General features: G+C 39.7%; 1 long non-coding RNA gene across 2 annotated transcripts in view; it reads right to left on the bottom strand.

Annotated features, from left to right (window-relative positions):
• Positions 1-15,561, bottom strand: part of LOC134166393 (uncharacterized) — a 200,048-nt gene that overhangs the window by 145,887 nt on the left and 38,600 nt on the right. Inside the window, exon 1 of one of the 2 annotated variants that reach the window (XR_009965852.1) lies at positions 11,641-11,747. The exons of the other annotated variant lie outside the window; for it this stretch is intronic. This is a non-coding gene — a long non-coding RNA (uncharacterized LOC134166393). Of the gene's footprint in view, positions 1-11,640; positions 11,748-15,561 lie in introns of those variants that run through there. 2 annotated transcript variants of the gene reach the window in all.

Below are 15,561 nucleotides of genomic sequence, written 5' to 3'. Positions count from 1 at the left end.
TATCAGGTGATAAAATGTGATGTCTTTTGTATATTTCAAATAACTTCAGTCATTATGTAAAGCAAATCCCTTCTCGAACTAAAAAAAGCAAGTGTTTGAAACAGGCCTGTTATCTGCCTGACTATTCCCTCCGCAAATTGATATACAGAAAGGATGCTATGCTGCTGGCACTGTTCCAATCTAAGCAGCATGCACATCCTTCCATCATCGCAGCACTTGGGGGATCAAACCAGAATGGTGTCAGTGTCATTTCCAGGGCAGATATTCAGCACTGCAGGACAGATGACTGCTCCAAATAAATACATAATTAAATACTAGGCTAAAGAGTAAAAATTCTGTGTGTGATAAATAAAATAAAATCAAAACAGACTCCGAACAAAATGTGCCCATCGCAGTCTGAATGAGGAATGAAAACTAATATCATCCCAAACCCAGCAGTCTGCTGAAAAGCTAAAAATGAGATGCCAGTGGGGATCAGCAGACCTGTGAAACTTAGAAAAGTTCACAAACTGAAGGAGAAAGAATAAGATGCTCTTGCCAAATAAAAATCCTACTCTTTAACATCAGTGCTCATTCTTAGCATTCTTGGAAACATCAGTAATGTTTTTATGCAACCAAGATGACAGGTACATGCACATTGCACACCTATACCAAAGACTAACTTTATGTGGTTTGAGCTTATTTTATTTAGAGAAATCTGGTATCTTTATACCACTGTATTACCTTTGGGTCTTCAAAGAGGGTAGCCATCATGTAGAGAGACGTAAAGTCATCCTGCCAAGGATGCGGAACCGTTTCCATGTGAACATCTTAGAAAGCATCCACAAGAAAAAAAAAGAGGAAGACAAAAATCTAGATTCCCAAAGTCAGAGAAGCTTCAAAAGTAGAGACAGCTGCTGATTTAGTCCTGAGAAAATGAGCATCCTATTAAGATCTCTCTGCCCACTCTTGTCTCAGCGCCGATTCTCATTCCTGCAGACGGCCTGCCTGATCTCAAAGATTTCGTGCAGCACCCACTGCCAAAAGCTGTGCCTGGAATGTCAGCAAGTGAAAAGAAAGAAAACCCAAACACACACCACAAGTTGTGCTCGAATTTTTGCAGATATCAGTGTCACAACGTGAGGCCTACCCGAAAGCACCACCCAAATAAATGAGACCTTGGCTGCATCTGCCTGGCTCTAATAATAACATACATAGCGGAAAACAGGGATGTGATAGATTAATGTATCTACCTGTTGCAAAATGCACACATTTTGTAGTAGTATATTTTGTATATGTATGTATATGTATACTTTTGTATATAAAATATATTATATTTTGTAGTAATATTTGTGGTGAGAGACTAAAAGGCAACAGCAAAGACGGCCCTTGGTGGGGGAATGCTTAACCCAGGCATCTGACACCATGTAAAAGGCTTCACTTCACCACGGTGTAGAGGCCAGGCTGGCAGCTGGGACCCTGCACTTCAGTTGGGCAAACAGAGCAAGTGTCTCACTTCCCAGGCTTGTGGCCTCCATCTAATCTGGACTAGAGGATAGGAGCCTATGTTAGTATGAACTTGTGATAAAATAGAAAAGGCTATCCACCTGCTATACCTGCTTTTATTAGTAAATAAACTTGAAGTTATATGTCACCAAGTGCTGAGACATAGTTCTTCTGACAAATTTTCCTGTGACATGTGAAATATTCAATTCCTATATTACTTAATAGCATTAGGCACCCCAGTACTCCAGAAAAGATGGGGTTTATCTCTGATGTCATCACACCAGAGTTCACACAGCTTCTACAGAAGATGGCACCACAAAGAGGATGTGGGATGCTCGGCACACCACAGAAATACACACTGAGAACATCCACCAGCCAGCTGAAATCACCTGCAGGGCACTGGGGTTAAGTTTAATTCTCACATGGAAACGGAAGTAGCCATAATGCTGAAATGGAATCTGAGAGCAGAAATTAGCTTACCAGTTATAACTAAAATGCTGTCATTGCAGCTACTTCAAATCAGTACATAGAGCTCGTGTTCCAGCCTCACTCCTCCTTTCTGTAACTTGAACAGGATAATTACTTCTTCGAAATTAAACTGATCTCTCTACCCCTTTCCTTACAAGACTGATTCCTTCAAATCATTTAATGATATTCAACTATTATGTTAAGCATAACTGACTAACCTAAGGTTTAAGGACACCAGCTATTATTAACAGTGTTTTTAAAACACGTTTTGCTGACATGGCCACAGATGGAATTTGTAACAGAGCTTTACACGCTCACAGGGCAGCCCAGAAATGTTACATATAGTCTGTCTCTCGAGGTGAGGACAGGGCAGAAGATGGGGCTAAAGCACAGGAATTACACATTAAAAGTATTTCTAAAATATAATGTCAAAGACAGCAGATGCTTAAAAGATTGGGTTCTTGTGAAAACCCAAGCAGCAAGCAGACATTACACTGCTCTTGCTCCTGCTGGACAGGGATTTCTGTGTGAGCTAAATTTGACAAACCAGGTTTAGAAGGTACACATCCGCATCGAAAAGAGAAAGTTTTAGGTTTCTTGCTCTCAAATCTTTGCAGCATGAGCATGCTTCTGCAATCCATGACAAGATTCCGGCCCTGTTCATAATTTGACGCCGCTATTGACTTGTATGAACAGAGGCAGCCAGAAAGAAAAGGAAGTTTTTGATATCAAACATCTCTTCTTTCAAATACAAGTAATCTGGATTATTGCATCCAACACTGGATGCTTAGATGTATAAACTTCTCATATCAGTACATCTGGTTCTTACCTGTGCCGAGAAGCTTAGAGCTTTTCCAGAAGCCTGCAGACATAGCCAATGCTAAATGACACTGGACTGGAGATAGCACAGCTCCAATGTAGTGCCTTTCATTTCAAAGTCATGTCTTCAGGTTGCCTCAGTTGAATTTTCCCCACAAAGATAACAGGCTGAGTTTTATTCATATATACATATATATGAAAGCATATATGTATTCTGATGTACATATATATTCATATATGCATATATATTCTGATGTACACACATAGGACCCAATTCTTCAACAGCTTACTCAAGTTTTAAAAACACGACACTTCATCAGAACCATTTGCTGTTTGCAGTGGTAGAAAGCAGAGACCAAATCAAATCTGAAAGTTCTGGCTTCTTGCCATTACAAATACTAAGATCAGCATTCAAGAATAGCTAAGTAGGTAAGACACTGTGTGCACCTCTCCCATGGCAATTTTAATATATGGACATAAAAACAGTAGAAAAAAAAAAAACACTGACAGGTAATCAGTAAAACCCAAAGCAGTGATGAAGACATTTCCCACTTCTGTGCTATAGAATTTAGTAACTAAAATCTGTTTCAAAGCTTTATAGATGCTGGGAGAGTTAAAGACACTGCTGATAGCTTTCCAATGCTGCTCTTTACATTTCTCTTGCCTGGAAGATTAAGACATCTACCTTCTGATCCCAAATTCCCAAAGAACCTTTGAAATCAAAGTGTAAGAATAGCAAAATAAAGCTCCAATTTTAGTACAGCAAGAGAGCACAGCGAACTTCTGCAAGCCCTCCATTTGCAGAATGAGGAAGCAGATAGGCTGTGGTTATATTTAGGCGAACTGATTCATAGCAAAACTAAAATCTAGATGCATCTGTCAGAGTAATACCACGTATTATGAAGAGCAGAACCTCTCTTCAGAAGTGCAGAATCCCACCATGTCTTACAGTGGGATGCAAGTGTCACTAGGCAATACCATGACACAACACAGCAGCTCATAATTGTCAACTTGTTCTGCCCCAAAATACCCACATCAGGCCAGTTTGGGGCGTTTTTAACAATATTAAATTAAAATGCAGACAGCTAGAATATTATCACTTTTAACTCAAGGATATCTAGGAAAAGGGGCAGTGGGTCAGATACGTTTTTCAGAATCTGTATTTTAATTCTGGGTTGTGTTTCTCACAATGAGGTTGTCCCAAATAGAGGTGAGGACCAGGACACGGGTCTAGCTCTCTCCTTAACCTTTGAATTCAAGTTGCTTAGAAAAAGACAGTTCCTTCTTCAGCCATGCGATTCAACTATAGGATTTTTCATAACCATGACCACACACATCATAGCACAACAGTAGTATCTGGAAGACACCACCATAAATGAGAACTGGGGGCACAGAGAGGAACTCAGCATCCTGTGTTGCTTAGGTTTTAACAAATTATTTAGTTGAGCCCAGTCATGTCTGGGAAAGAGAATAATTCTGTCCTAATGCGAGACAACATCAGTGAGGCTTAAGCAAAGCTGTTCTGCTGTGAAACGAGTGAAAGCACAACTCTCTGATAGTTACCACTAGCAGAGGTGTGCTGCTGAATGTGTCGTGCCCATCGCCTTCATGCAAAGACATTTCCTAAGATGTTCACACAGGAACACAACTTGGAAGCAGCAGAAAAACAGTCTTCCCACTGGTCTCAATGCTGGCCTAGGGAGAGGTTCTCCAAGAGTTGTTTCCATGACTGTGACAATGAGATCTCCTTCAGAAGAATTACAACTGGATGGTAAAAACCAAGCTAACAAACAGTTGCTTGGTAACCAATAAGCAGGAAGACCTATTTTGAAACAAGCCAGGGAGTCAAATCAACCAGAAGACAACAATAAAAAACAAGCACACATTTCTACTACAGAAGGAGAGACAACCTATAATCTTGCTGACATTGGTCCTGGTTTTTATCCTTTGTTATGTGGGAACACTTGAAAACCTCAGACCTGAATGAGGTTGCCATTAAAAAAAAAAAAAAAGATAATAAAAGCATGTTGCTCCCTTCTGTTGAGCACAACTGTTGTTAAATCCCTTAGAAAACATTACTATGGGGACATTTCTTCCAACGGTCCTTTCAGACACATTTAGGCTGAGAGGCAACAAAAATTCTATTAAAAGTGCTCATAAAAGTTAAATGCATCTTGATATACTGCATTAAACACATCTACCAGATGACCTAGTTTTGGTATTACCTCTTATTTTTTTAATTTAACCTATCATTTCACGCTACTAAGAGCTAAACCAAAAAAGTATTCTGTATCAGTAATCCAGATCACAATTGGTATATAAACACAAAGGTCTGTCCTCCCAAGGATGAGAACAGTGATCAGTCTTTGAGCCGCATGATTTGAGCCAAGAGATTATTTCATGGAAAATAACTGTTTTCTGTAACACAACATGTTCTTATTTTATTTTGAACACTGAATACAGTTTTGCACACGGTATTTTTTCCCCTTTTAAGAACAAGGAGTCATAAGCAACCTTTCCTGACACAAGATCCATCAGATTTTCTCAGTAGTAAATGCTCTCCATTGAATTATCATTAAAATTAAATTAATGGATACCATTTTAATATTGCTGTACTATAGCTTGGCTAGTTCAGCAGAGGAAGGTATGGTTTCCAAGCACACGGTTTTAAGCATTTCCCATTTTGCAAAAGTTTTATCTACAAGCTCCATGCATAACTGAATCCTAATCTTGAGCATCCATTATTCAGCCAGCATTCCTTTCCTTATGTCCACGAAGGTGGAATGAGGGTTACATGAGATTAAGATATTTCTCCCCTCCATTTGATTAATATTATTTTAGCTGAATCTTGTTAGCAACTCAAAAAAAGAAAAACAAAAAAACATAGGAGCAAGGTAGTCAAAGGTACAGCAAACTGTTGTGCCATCAACTCTTGTACTGTATCCTCCCTACCCTTTAGTACCCCTTCATAACTTGCACATGGCAGAGAAGTAGTTATTACTAGATTGCATTAAGTTCAAATAAGCGAGTATCATTCTTCAAGTGGCAAAGGCACAGAGCAAGGTTTGTGAGGTGAAAACAGAAGCACTAGTGGAAAGGCCATAAGCAGTGCAGAACATCTGCAGGGACTACAGACCAAAAAAGATGCTCCTTAGCCTTTCAAGGAGTCACCTCCCACAAAAATGTATTCTATTTCATCACCACTGTAATTGCTGTTGCAATTGTGAACTGTGCCAACAGCGCCAGAAAGGGCAATGTAAATAATAAAGATTTATCTCCTATTTAACATCCCTCAACTAATTCCTGATATCATTCTTCTAATCACGGCTGGCAGCCAAAATCCACTGCTATTTTCTTTTAATAGAAAGTAATTCATAGGGTAATTCAGATTGGAGATCTCTAGTCCACCCACCTGCTGAGACCAGGGTCAGCCATAGGCCCAGAACCAGTGGTTCAGGGCTTGATTGATTCTGAAACCCTCCCAGGCCAGAAACTGCACAATTGCTCTGGACAACTGCCCCAACACCTCAGTAATCTCCTGGGGAAAAAATTCTCATTATATCCAGTCTGAATCACTTGTTTCAAGCTGTGTCCATTGCCTCATCTTCCCACCACGCACTGCTGTGATGTCTGGCTCTATCTTCTCCATAGCCTTCACACAGGTAGGGGAAGGCTGCCACTATATACACCCCAAAGCTCTCTCTTCCCCGTGCTTAGCAAGCCCAGCTCCCTCAGCCTCTCTTTACGGGAGAATTGCTCCAACCATTTTGGTGGCTGTCTGCTGAATTCATTCCAGCAGCTGAGTTATACTGGAATTGAAGCTATCACTTCAGGCTACTAAGAGCTAAACCAAAAACATATTCTTTATCAGTAAACCATGCAAAAGGGAAGTTTGTCATAACTGCAGACACCACTGCGCAAAGCTTTGAAAAACGTATTTCAAGTTGAGAGGCACACTTGAGTTTAGACAGACTGGGAACACGTCAGAGATTTAACAGACAAAGAAAAAAAGGAAAAATCAAATTACAAGGAAAATTTCAACGCTGTACCCTTGTTCTATGCAATTGGCTTAAGATGTTTACTGGTGAGATCTCAAAGACAGCATATGGTGATGTAGTTCTCATTGTTAGTCCTATAGCTACTTGATGAGAGGTGAACAGATAGTACAAGGAGAGAAGATGGGATGGGAAGAGAGGCAGCAAGGTGCTATTGGTAACACAGACTGTGGCTAAGGGACAAATCCCGCATTGATTCAGGACTGAACTACAATGCAGTGTTATTGTATTCAATGACCTACCACTATGCACTGTTATGCTCTGTATTTCTTACATTATCTCAAGGAAGGCTCTCATCTGATCATGTTTCTTAGAAAGACCTGTAGCTTCTCAGCAAATCCAGAAAAAACCTGCATAGCTGTGCTGCCTCCTGTTGCACAGGCAGCTGGATTTATCAAGTCACTGGTCTCAGAACCACACACACAACAAGCAGGTGGTAACCCTCTTCCCCAACAGTTCTGTTAGAAAAATCCTAAAGATGCATGTCTGTAAAGGGAGATTGATCCACCTGCCATAAACACAGGGAAGTGGGGAGACAGGGAAAGGAGGCATTTCTTCAGTCCCCAAGAGTCAAAACAAACAATATACTTCTACTTTGGCCAGTGAAACATCAGTGTCACAGTAAAACTTGGAGTTAACGCTGCATTTCTGCAAATAAATACAACCCATTTGATAAGTCTGTTTGGGTGCAAGAGGGTATAATTAGAACTAAAACTTATTCTACGTATTACAAAATTAAGTAGCGAGTTCAAACCAAAAGTTTTGCCTCACTACACAAGCTCGGGCTTTGTTCTGAAGAGTGCTGGAAATGGTGAAACAAAGGGGAGAGAAGTATAAAGGTTCTTAGCTACTAATCCCTCATCAAATCCCCTTTGGGAATAGAAGTAAACTTTTGTTCACATATCCATTCCTTAACCTTTTTTATCATTGCTGGATGAGTCAGTCAGAACAGCTACCCATAGATTATTCATGCTGGTATTTGGGGCATGCTTACAGTAGTCTCACGTAAGCATACTAGGCATTAAATGTAAACTTTAACAAGCAGTAGATAGGAGTTAAAAACTGAACCCCACAGCAGTTAAAACATCACATCATGATTTAATTTCCTCCCTAGCACAACAGGAATGGCTACGGGAAGAGGGGAGGAAAAAATAATAATAATAAAAAAGTAACATTTTTAAACTCCGCTTAAAAAATAAATAGTGGGGCAGGGGGTGGGAATCACTGTAAGCAGTAATTACAGATCACAATGTGACATTCCTTCTTAGCTCTCTCTATCAGAGCAAGTCTGGATGCAGTTCCACTCCTGAATACAGCTTCTGTTCAGAAAGAATTAATGCAAAAGGGAAGTTTATCATAACTTGCTCTAAAAGGCAAACTTACCCCCTTTCAAAGGGTTTTAACCGTTTCAACCCAGCCTTTCCAAACATTGCCAGCTGTGGTAAGCAGCATGACCACCAAAAGAAAACCGCCCTGGGGAAAGGGAGAACTTGCATTTTCCACAGCTTAAGTCCTAAGTTATGTGCTTCTGTGTCCCACTCATTACGTGTACCTCAAACTCAGAAAGCCAGACTATTCTGGAAAAGGTTTTCCCTGTTTTTTTGGTATGGATAAACTATTTTTTGCTATGCTCTGCATGGAACAAACAACAACGGGTATGTTGCTCAGTACAGTACTTGTGGTCAATCCTAGAAGAGATGCTAACATGCAGCTGCAGTAAACTTAAGACTCTTTTTAGTAAGCCCATTACCCCTTTCAAGAAATTAACTGCTTGCTAGATCACACATGAAAGTTTGTCTTCCAAGCCCCTTGACAAATTTCACTTGCCTTCACAGGAAGTGTAAGGTTTTCTGTGGTTCCAAACAGTGATCTGCCATTTAGTGAGCACAGCTCCAATGAGCCATGACCTCTTCCTTTAGCAATGATTTATTACATGAGGTTCCCACTACCACTCACTTTTTAGATCTTGACTGTACAGCCAAGATCCCCTAAACTGGAATCTATTTCCTATCATCTTTATGATATTTAACCCATCACAGAGGAAGTCAATTACTAAGCAGATTGAAGTGTGTATAGAAGGTAGTGGTGTGAAGGTACACACTGTCCAGCTATCCTGAAGGTTTCTTGTGAAGAGAAATCAGAGATGCTGAAACTCACCCTCAGGCACTGCATATGGGTTATGAATAACTGGGCAGTTGTGGTGGAGTGGGGTAAGCTGTGTAGAAGCACTAACAGAATTGTTAATAAAAGTATCATTGTTCCCCATTGACAGAGATTTAAGACACGTCCACAACTGATTTTCAGACTACAGGCTAGAAAAGCAGCTATTTATGATCCACCTTCTGACAAGCAGCAGGAAGATACTAGAACTATTTGAACTCTGGCTCATCTTTCCTCTTCACCCTAGCGCTTGCTACCAGAAGATGCTCTAAGCACATTTCTGTAACATAAAAGGACTTGGGAAAGGATTCAGACTACTATTCCTTCATTTGGCCTCTGCACAATTGTAAAACAACAACAACAGAGAAAAAGACTGTCAGGTTACTCCCCTTCTCCTCCCCTTCCTTTCCTGAGCACATCATATAGCACATTTGCTGACACTAAATGGCCCGGCTTCTACATTTAAAAGTGAAATCAGATTTTGAACCAGGTATTATATCACTGGATCTATAACAAGGACACATTCTAGCCTCCCAGTATGCAATGTGCCTACAACATTTGCAAGAGTGAATAAGTAAAAAGTTATCTGACAAACTTATAGCTGTTCTTTCATACCTGGACAACAGTTTGAACCTCCAAAGATGTGAACCTACCACTTCCTCTTCTTTACTGCAGAAAATTAAGAAATGGGTACCAATGCACATTAATCCCAATGAAACAGAATGAAATCATTTGGGAACATTCTATATATTAAATTTCTCATTTCTGTCTGTACTCTATGAGAGTTAATGACTTCTATAAATCACCTTCTGAAGCCATTATGAAGCAGAATTTTTACTGACTTTTCTTTTTACTGTTCCTCTCTTATTTCAGGTGGGAATATTTATAGGCTTTTGTTAGCCACAAACTTCTTTCAGATTTGTGAACACCCTGCTTTTAATTCAAATCCAGATTTTACACTTACCAAGTTTTCAGGTTTACAATCTATTTTCTGTAATACTAACTAGAATACAGCTGTTGTGTAGTCCTTTTATCACATACATGGTAAATTTGTTGGTATTAACTAACGCTAAAATAAATGTACAACATGAGTTAACTAAAAGCAGGGCAGCGTTAGCATGATGTATACCTTTGCATTTATCTCTAAAAAAGCAATTTTTGTGGTTCGGTTACAGATTTACTTAGAGAAAATCCACAATACCTTCCATTTAGAAATTACCAGGCTACTCAGAAAAGGAAACAACTACATTGTTTTCTTAATTGTACTTCAAGTCAGTAACCTATAAAATGCTCAGAGTTTCCTATACGATTAATATTTAATAATTTGATTCTAATAAAAAATTGTATATTAATCATAACTCTGTTAGTGAAAGAGACACATAAATAGGTTTCTCTGATAACTAAATTCTCCTGTTTCAATTAAATATATACAGAGAACAATAAAACTACCATCAGCTTACTAGCTCATCTTTAAGGTGCCCTCCAACCCAAACCATTCTATGATCATAATCATAGAACAAAATATGACAAATAATCCAAGAATGCTATCAAGTGCATCAATAGCAGGATTCTAGTTGCCAATAGAAGCAGATGTATAAACAGTACAAACTATTTTCTCATATATTAAGCATTTGAAAATTAAATACATATATATAAAAGACTATAATTATGGACTGAACAGTGCATCCAATGTTTAGCAGTTCTCAAAACAGCCTTTCATTGCTTCTATAGATTTTCTCAAGTTGCACAAGGTTCAGTTCCAGACTGGTGGTGTTAGAGGAAGCTTTTTCAGTAACCCAAACACACTGTTAGGTTATGCAAAGGTAATTAAGTAATGCAGATGTGAATTTCTTACTTACACATCATTCCCAGCAGGTCCAAACCCTTAAACCTCAAGAGTAGAATCCAGAGCACCCCTCAGAACCTCCAGCCAGCTTTGCTCTCTACCAGCTTCTGAGACAACATGATGTTCTAGAAGCATCCTTTATGTTTCCTCCTCCATACCCCTTCCTGAGAGGGCTGCCTACTTCTCTAAAACCCAGCACACGAATCAAATATTTGGGATTTGTCATGCTTGAGTTTAAATTGAGGGGGTTTAAAAGGTTTTATCAAGGGTTAGAAAGCAAAAGAACAATTTAGTAAAAAAAAGAATATGAAAATACAGGCAATTCAGAGCTAATGAACTGCATAAAGCACAATAACAGTGTTCTCCAGAGATTACCACAGATTAACAAACAGAAACCATCATTCAGGTCACCTGTTAAAAACAGATCTTCGGCCAGCAAAATTTCTTGTTAAATCAAATCACACAAGCCACCCTAGAAACATGGGTTTAGCCAAATGAAATATCCCATCTAGAACATTTCTACAGTCATTTGCTTTTATTGGGTCCGTCTAAATACTTCACTTAATGTGCTCACAATCCTACTTCATTCCAACAGTTACCTTAAAAACTCAGCCATCACACCCTCTCTGCACCATTAGTGCTTTATTTAGCCAGCTACAGAGTCCCACAGGACTGGTATCATGGAAGCAGAGAACAGATTCCCTGTGCTAGATGTTAGCAGCAAAACCCCAGGTACTGCATGGATTCCCTTGCCAGTTCAGGCAGAACACACATCCAACCCTTTGTCAACCATGTATTTGCTCTCACCTTGGACATAGCAGTGGTCTGTCTCTCCAGTTCTGGAAGACAAGTTACTGCCTGCATCTCTCTGCTTCTGCAGCAGACTCTTAAAGCAATCTTCTGAAGCATCTCCCTTCCTGATTACAGCTCTACAACTTCTGTGAGCCTCTCTTATTTATAAAGGGTGGGGCAGAACCTGCCACTACTCAGCCGTTGTCGAGGCACACCTGATCCCTCACCTGATGGTAGGATGCTTTGTGCTGCATAAATCTGAAACCATAAAGAGAAGAGAATTTGTACGTTTGTAATGTTTCACCTAAGTTTAAAAAGCAAAACAAACAAAGATCCCCCAAACACAAACAGAACAGCTAATGTCACCTTGTGCAAGACAAACACGCAGTGTTTTGGTAAGTCTTGGATGTTATTTTCGTATTGGCACAAAAAAGAGCAACTGAAGACAATAGAGAACCCTAGACAGCACAAATGAAATCAAACCCTTTCTTTCTAAGTCCCAAATACCTCAGATTAACAGAACAGTTAATTCAAGTCAGCATGAACCAGGGATAGATTTGTCCTTTAAAATACAATTCCACAATTACTCTGAAGAAAAGATCAGGAGTCTGTCTTTCTTGGCTTTCAACTAATTTGCCACTAGGAACAAAAGACAGTCAGACTCCCTTGTGACACTGCTTAACTCCGACTCCGCACATTACTAAAGGCTGAAAGGTTCAGGAGGATGCATAAGGGAACATAAACAAAACAAAAGCAGCAGAAGTTACACAGTGAAAGACAGAACATCTTAAAGAAGTATAATTGCCGAAGATGCTGTAATACTTCATAAATACCCTACTACTTTCTCTGTCTTTTTAACAACAGAAAAGCAGAATGGTGACCTAACAAAAGGGTTACATTAATCCTAGTACTGATAAATCTCTTCAACAAAGGAAGCACCTGTCCTTAGATTCGCAGCTCTGTAAGTCTTGAGGGGACACAAACTTCATCATGTTTGGGTGAATTTTTTTAAATAGCTTTCCTTTTAGGAAAAAAGTGTAACCTGCAGACTAATTCAGTAGAGGGAAATAGGAGGAGGGGAGAGGGTCCTGTTTTGCTAGGTACAAACAAAACAGGGGTGGGAGCTCTTCCAGTAGTTCTCACCCAGGGATGCTTGTGCCTGTGAGAGTCTTCCCTGCATGGAAAGCTAAGTCAGCTTCAGAGGATGAGAAATGTGATGCTGAACACACATAAATCTCCAAACCAGGATCTCTTAACAGCACTGAAGAGAAGGAAATTGCCTGTAGATTATCTAAATGTTGAAGAAACTTGCTGAATGCCTGTTACATTAGGAGTTACGTGGAAAAACAACCACATTTTTAGGACAAAAAAGTTGCTTGCACGATGCATGCACAATACAAGTGCTGCAAGACCACACCATGAACTTTCCCTGTTCAAACTTCTGTACAGTCATGGCTTGCCACCTAAGTGCCTAAAAGCAGCGTATTTGTGCAACAGCCCCCAGCTGGCTTGAACAGGAGTTAACAATTAACAGATAATTAATCCAGGTGCAATTAAAGGAGGGTAATGGGAAGGTGGAGTCATGAGTACAGCACCACCCAGCAACTAGAAGGAAGTCAGCAGCACAGGAATGAAGAGGCTAAGGCAGAGTTGCCTGATGTGCCCTAATATGATGATGTTCAATAAGAACAGTTGCACTGACAGGCAGCATTTTTAGGAATTTTACTGAAGTTAGAAGCAGGAAAAATTGACAGCAAAGTAGAGCCAACATCTAACATCCATTTTCTACTAACTTCAAATAGGGAAAGGGAGAAAAAAATCATTTTGCTTTCACAGAACAGTACCTCTGAACAAAACAGACATCAAGCAGCCAGTTGTCTCTGACTGCTGTCACCTGCCGTCTGATTTGCTACAGATGACACCTTGTCTGGCTGGTAGCTGCAGAGAACTGGGGCTTCAGCCACTGCCAGACACCTACGAAACGCACACTGCTCTTGAAAGTGTTTTAAGTGCGCTGCTGTCTTACTTCTCATGCTTGTTACAAAGTCAGGGGTGGCAAAGCATCTAACTTGAGTGTACTGTGCACCTATGAGACAGCGTATTATGCTTACAAAGAGATGATCTCCCTCAGGATACAAGGAATCATAAGATTATGGACCTTTGCAGCCTTTAGCTTGAAGACTCCAAATAAGTTTCAGGCCAGAAGCCAGCTATCGCAGTCCCTCTGAAGTTTGCTAGACTTACGCCCACATTACATCACAAAAATAGGCACTAACAGCTGTAAGGTACCAGTGAATTTGGTCTTAAAGAGTTATTTAATGTATTTACTTCCTAAGTCATAGTAAAATGTGGGTGAATTGGAATCTTGCATGTTCCCCCAACCACTACCACACTATCCCCCAGTTACTTGGTATATCTGAAATGAAATTAACGTGAAAAAGAAAAGGAAAAAAGAAACAAAACACCAGAGAGCAAATTTCCTCCTTTACTACCTTTTACACCTACACAGTTACATTACCATATGATTTTGCAGTGTTTGTGTGCAACTAAAAATCAGACTGTATTTACTACTGTGAGAAAGACAGAAGTGAGCATTCAGATAGAGAAACCATCCCATTTCGATAATAAAGGCAATTACACCAGATATTCTAAAAACAACAATATATAGCACCTTCTGTTCACATATTCTGGTTACTTTCATCCTGCTTAACAGGTACCACAAATACTTTGCTTAATGGAGTATGCCCACTTATTCGTGTTTCATTGAGATGATTGCTTAATCTGCTTCTTGTAGTAATGGCAGCACATCACACATAACATGGAAGACCAGTCTTTGGAATGAAAACAAGGCTGCAGGGTATTTGTTAGATTTGACTTACCCCTTCTACATGTAAAGACAGCTCAAGGTTAGTTCAGTGTGGGTAGGAACTTCTGAGAAGTCTAATAATTTGTTGGAATTTCTTAGTTTTCTAGCAAGAAATTTTAAATTATTTTTAATTGAAGATATGTCTACAGCAAATGAAACCTTTCAAACATTCCTAGGTAATGTCTTGTTTCAAGGGTAGCATGCTATTAATGAAGACAAAAGCTTTATATTTATTCTCAGTTAAGCAGAGCTGTGAGGATGGTTGCCCACTCGAGTTGCCTCAGTGTTTTCAACAGAAACCAGTAATGTTTACATCAACATCAGCACTTTATTATCACGACTGAACCACCCTCTAGATACAACTCACAGGATTACTCAGATTGCACACATATTCTTGCATCTGCTTTAAAGTCCACTGACAGTAATCATCCTTCAAGTGGGACCAGACTTTAAATCTTTCATCTCAATTAAGATGTGCAGGAGGCAAACGAAACATGTGCTGCAATGGCATGCACCACACTCCAGCAGGCGGTGGGCTGTACTCGCCAGCTCAGTTCCACACCATGTCCTGTACAGACAACAGAGTAAAGACTATTGATCTTTGCCAGCTTGGGCCTGATTTAAATTGATGGCCTAGAGCCGACAGACTCTTCACCCATTAACATATTTCATGGTACAGAGAAATGATTACATATGCATGTGAGAGTAAATGACTTGAATTTGATGACACCTTCTTATCCCCTCCTGAAGTTGATTCCTTCAACTATGCAGAAGGAGATCTGTTGGCTACTGATGAAAGATAATATATAAACCAACAGAATAAAGGGAAAAAATTCCATTGGCATAGATTCTCAATTGACTGCATATTGCTTTACAGTCACAAATCCTATTAGCATTAATCAAAGTAAGATGATGGGCTTTCCAACATGATTGGCCTGGAAGACAGAAACCACACAAATCTGAGAACTGAAACTTCAAGGAATGGGGAGGGGAAAGGAGGGTGGGTGAAGACCTCCCTTACCTACCAAAACTGTGATCCACACGGCATAATGAGGGGAAGACTGGAGAGC

The sequence above is a fragment of the Pezoporus occidentalis genome, unplaced genomic scaffold, assembly GCF_034315485.1.
Source record: "Pezoporus occidentalis ecotype Australia unplaced genomic scaffold, CSIRO_AGI_Poc_V1 ctg26, whole genome shotgun sequence".
Classification (NCBI taxonomy): domain Eukaryota; kingdom Metazoa; phylum Chordata; class Aves; order Psittaciformes; family Psittacidae; genus Pezoporus; species Pezoporus occidentalis.
This window is presented reverse-complemented; position numbering and strand designations above follow the sequence as displayed.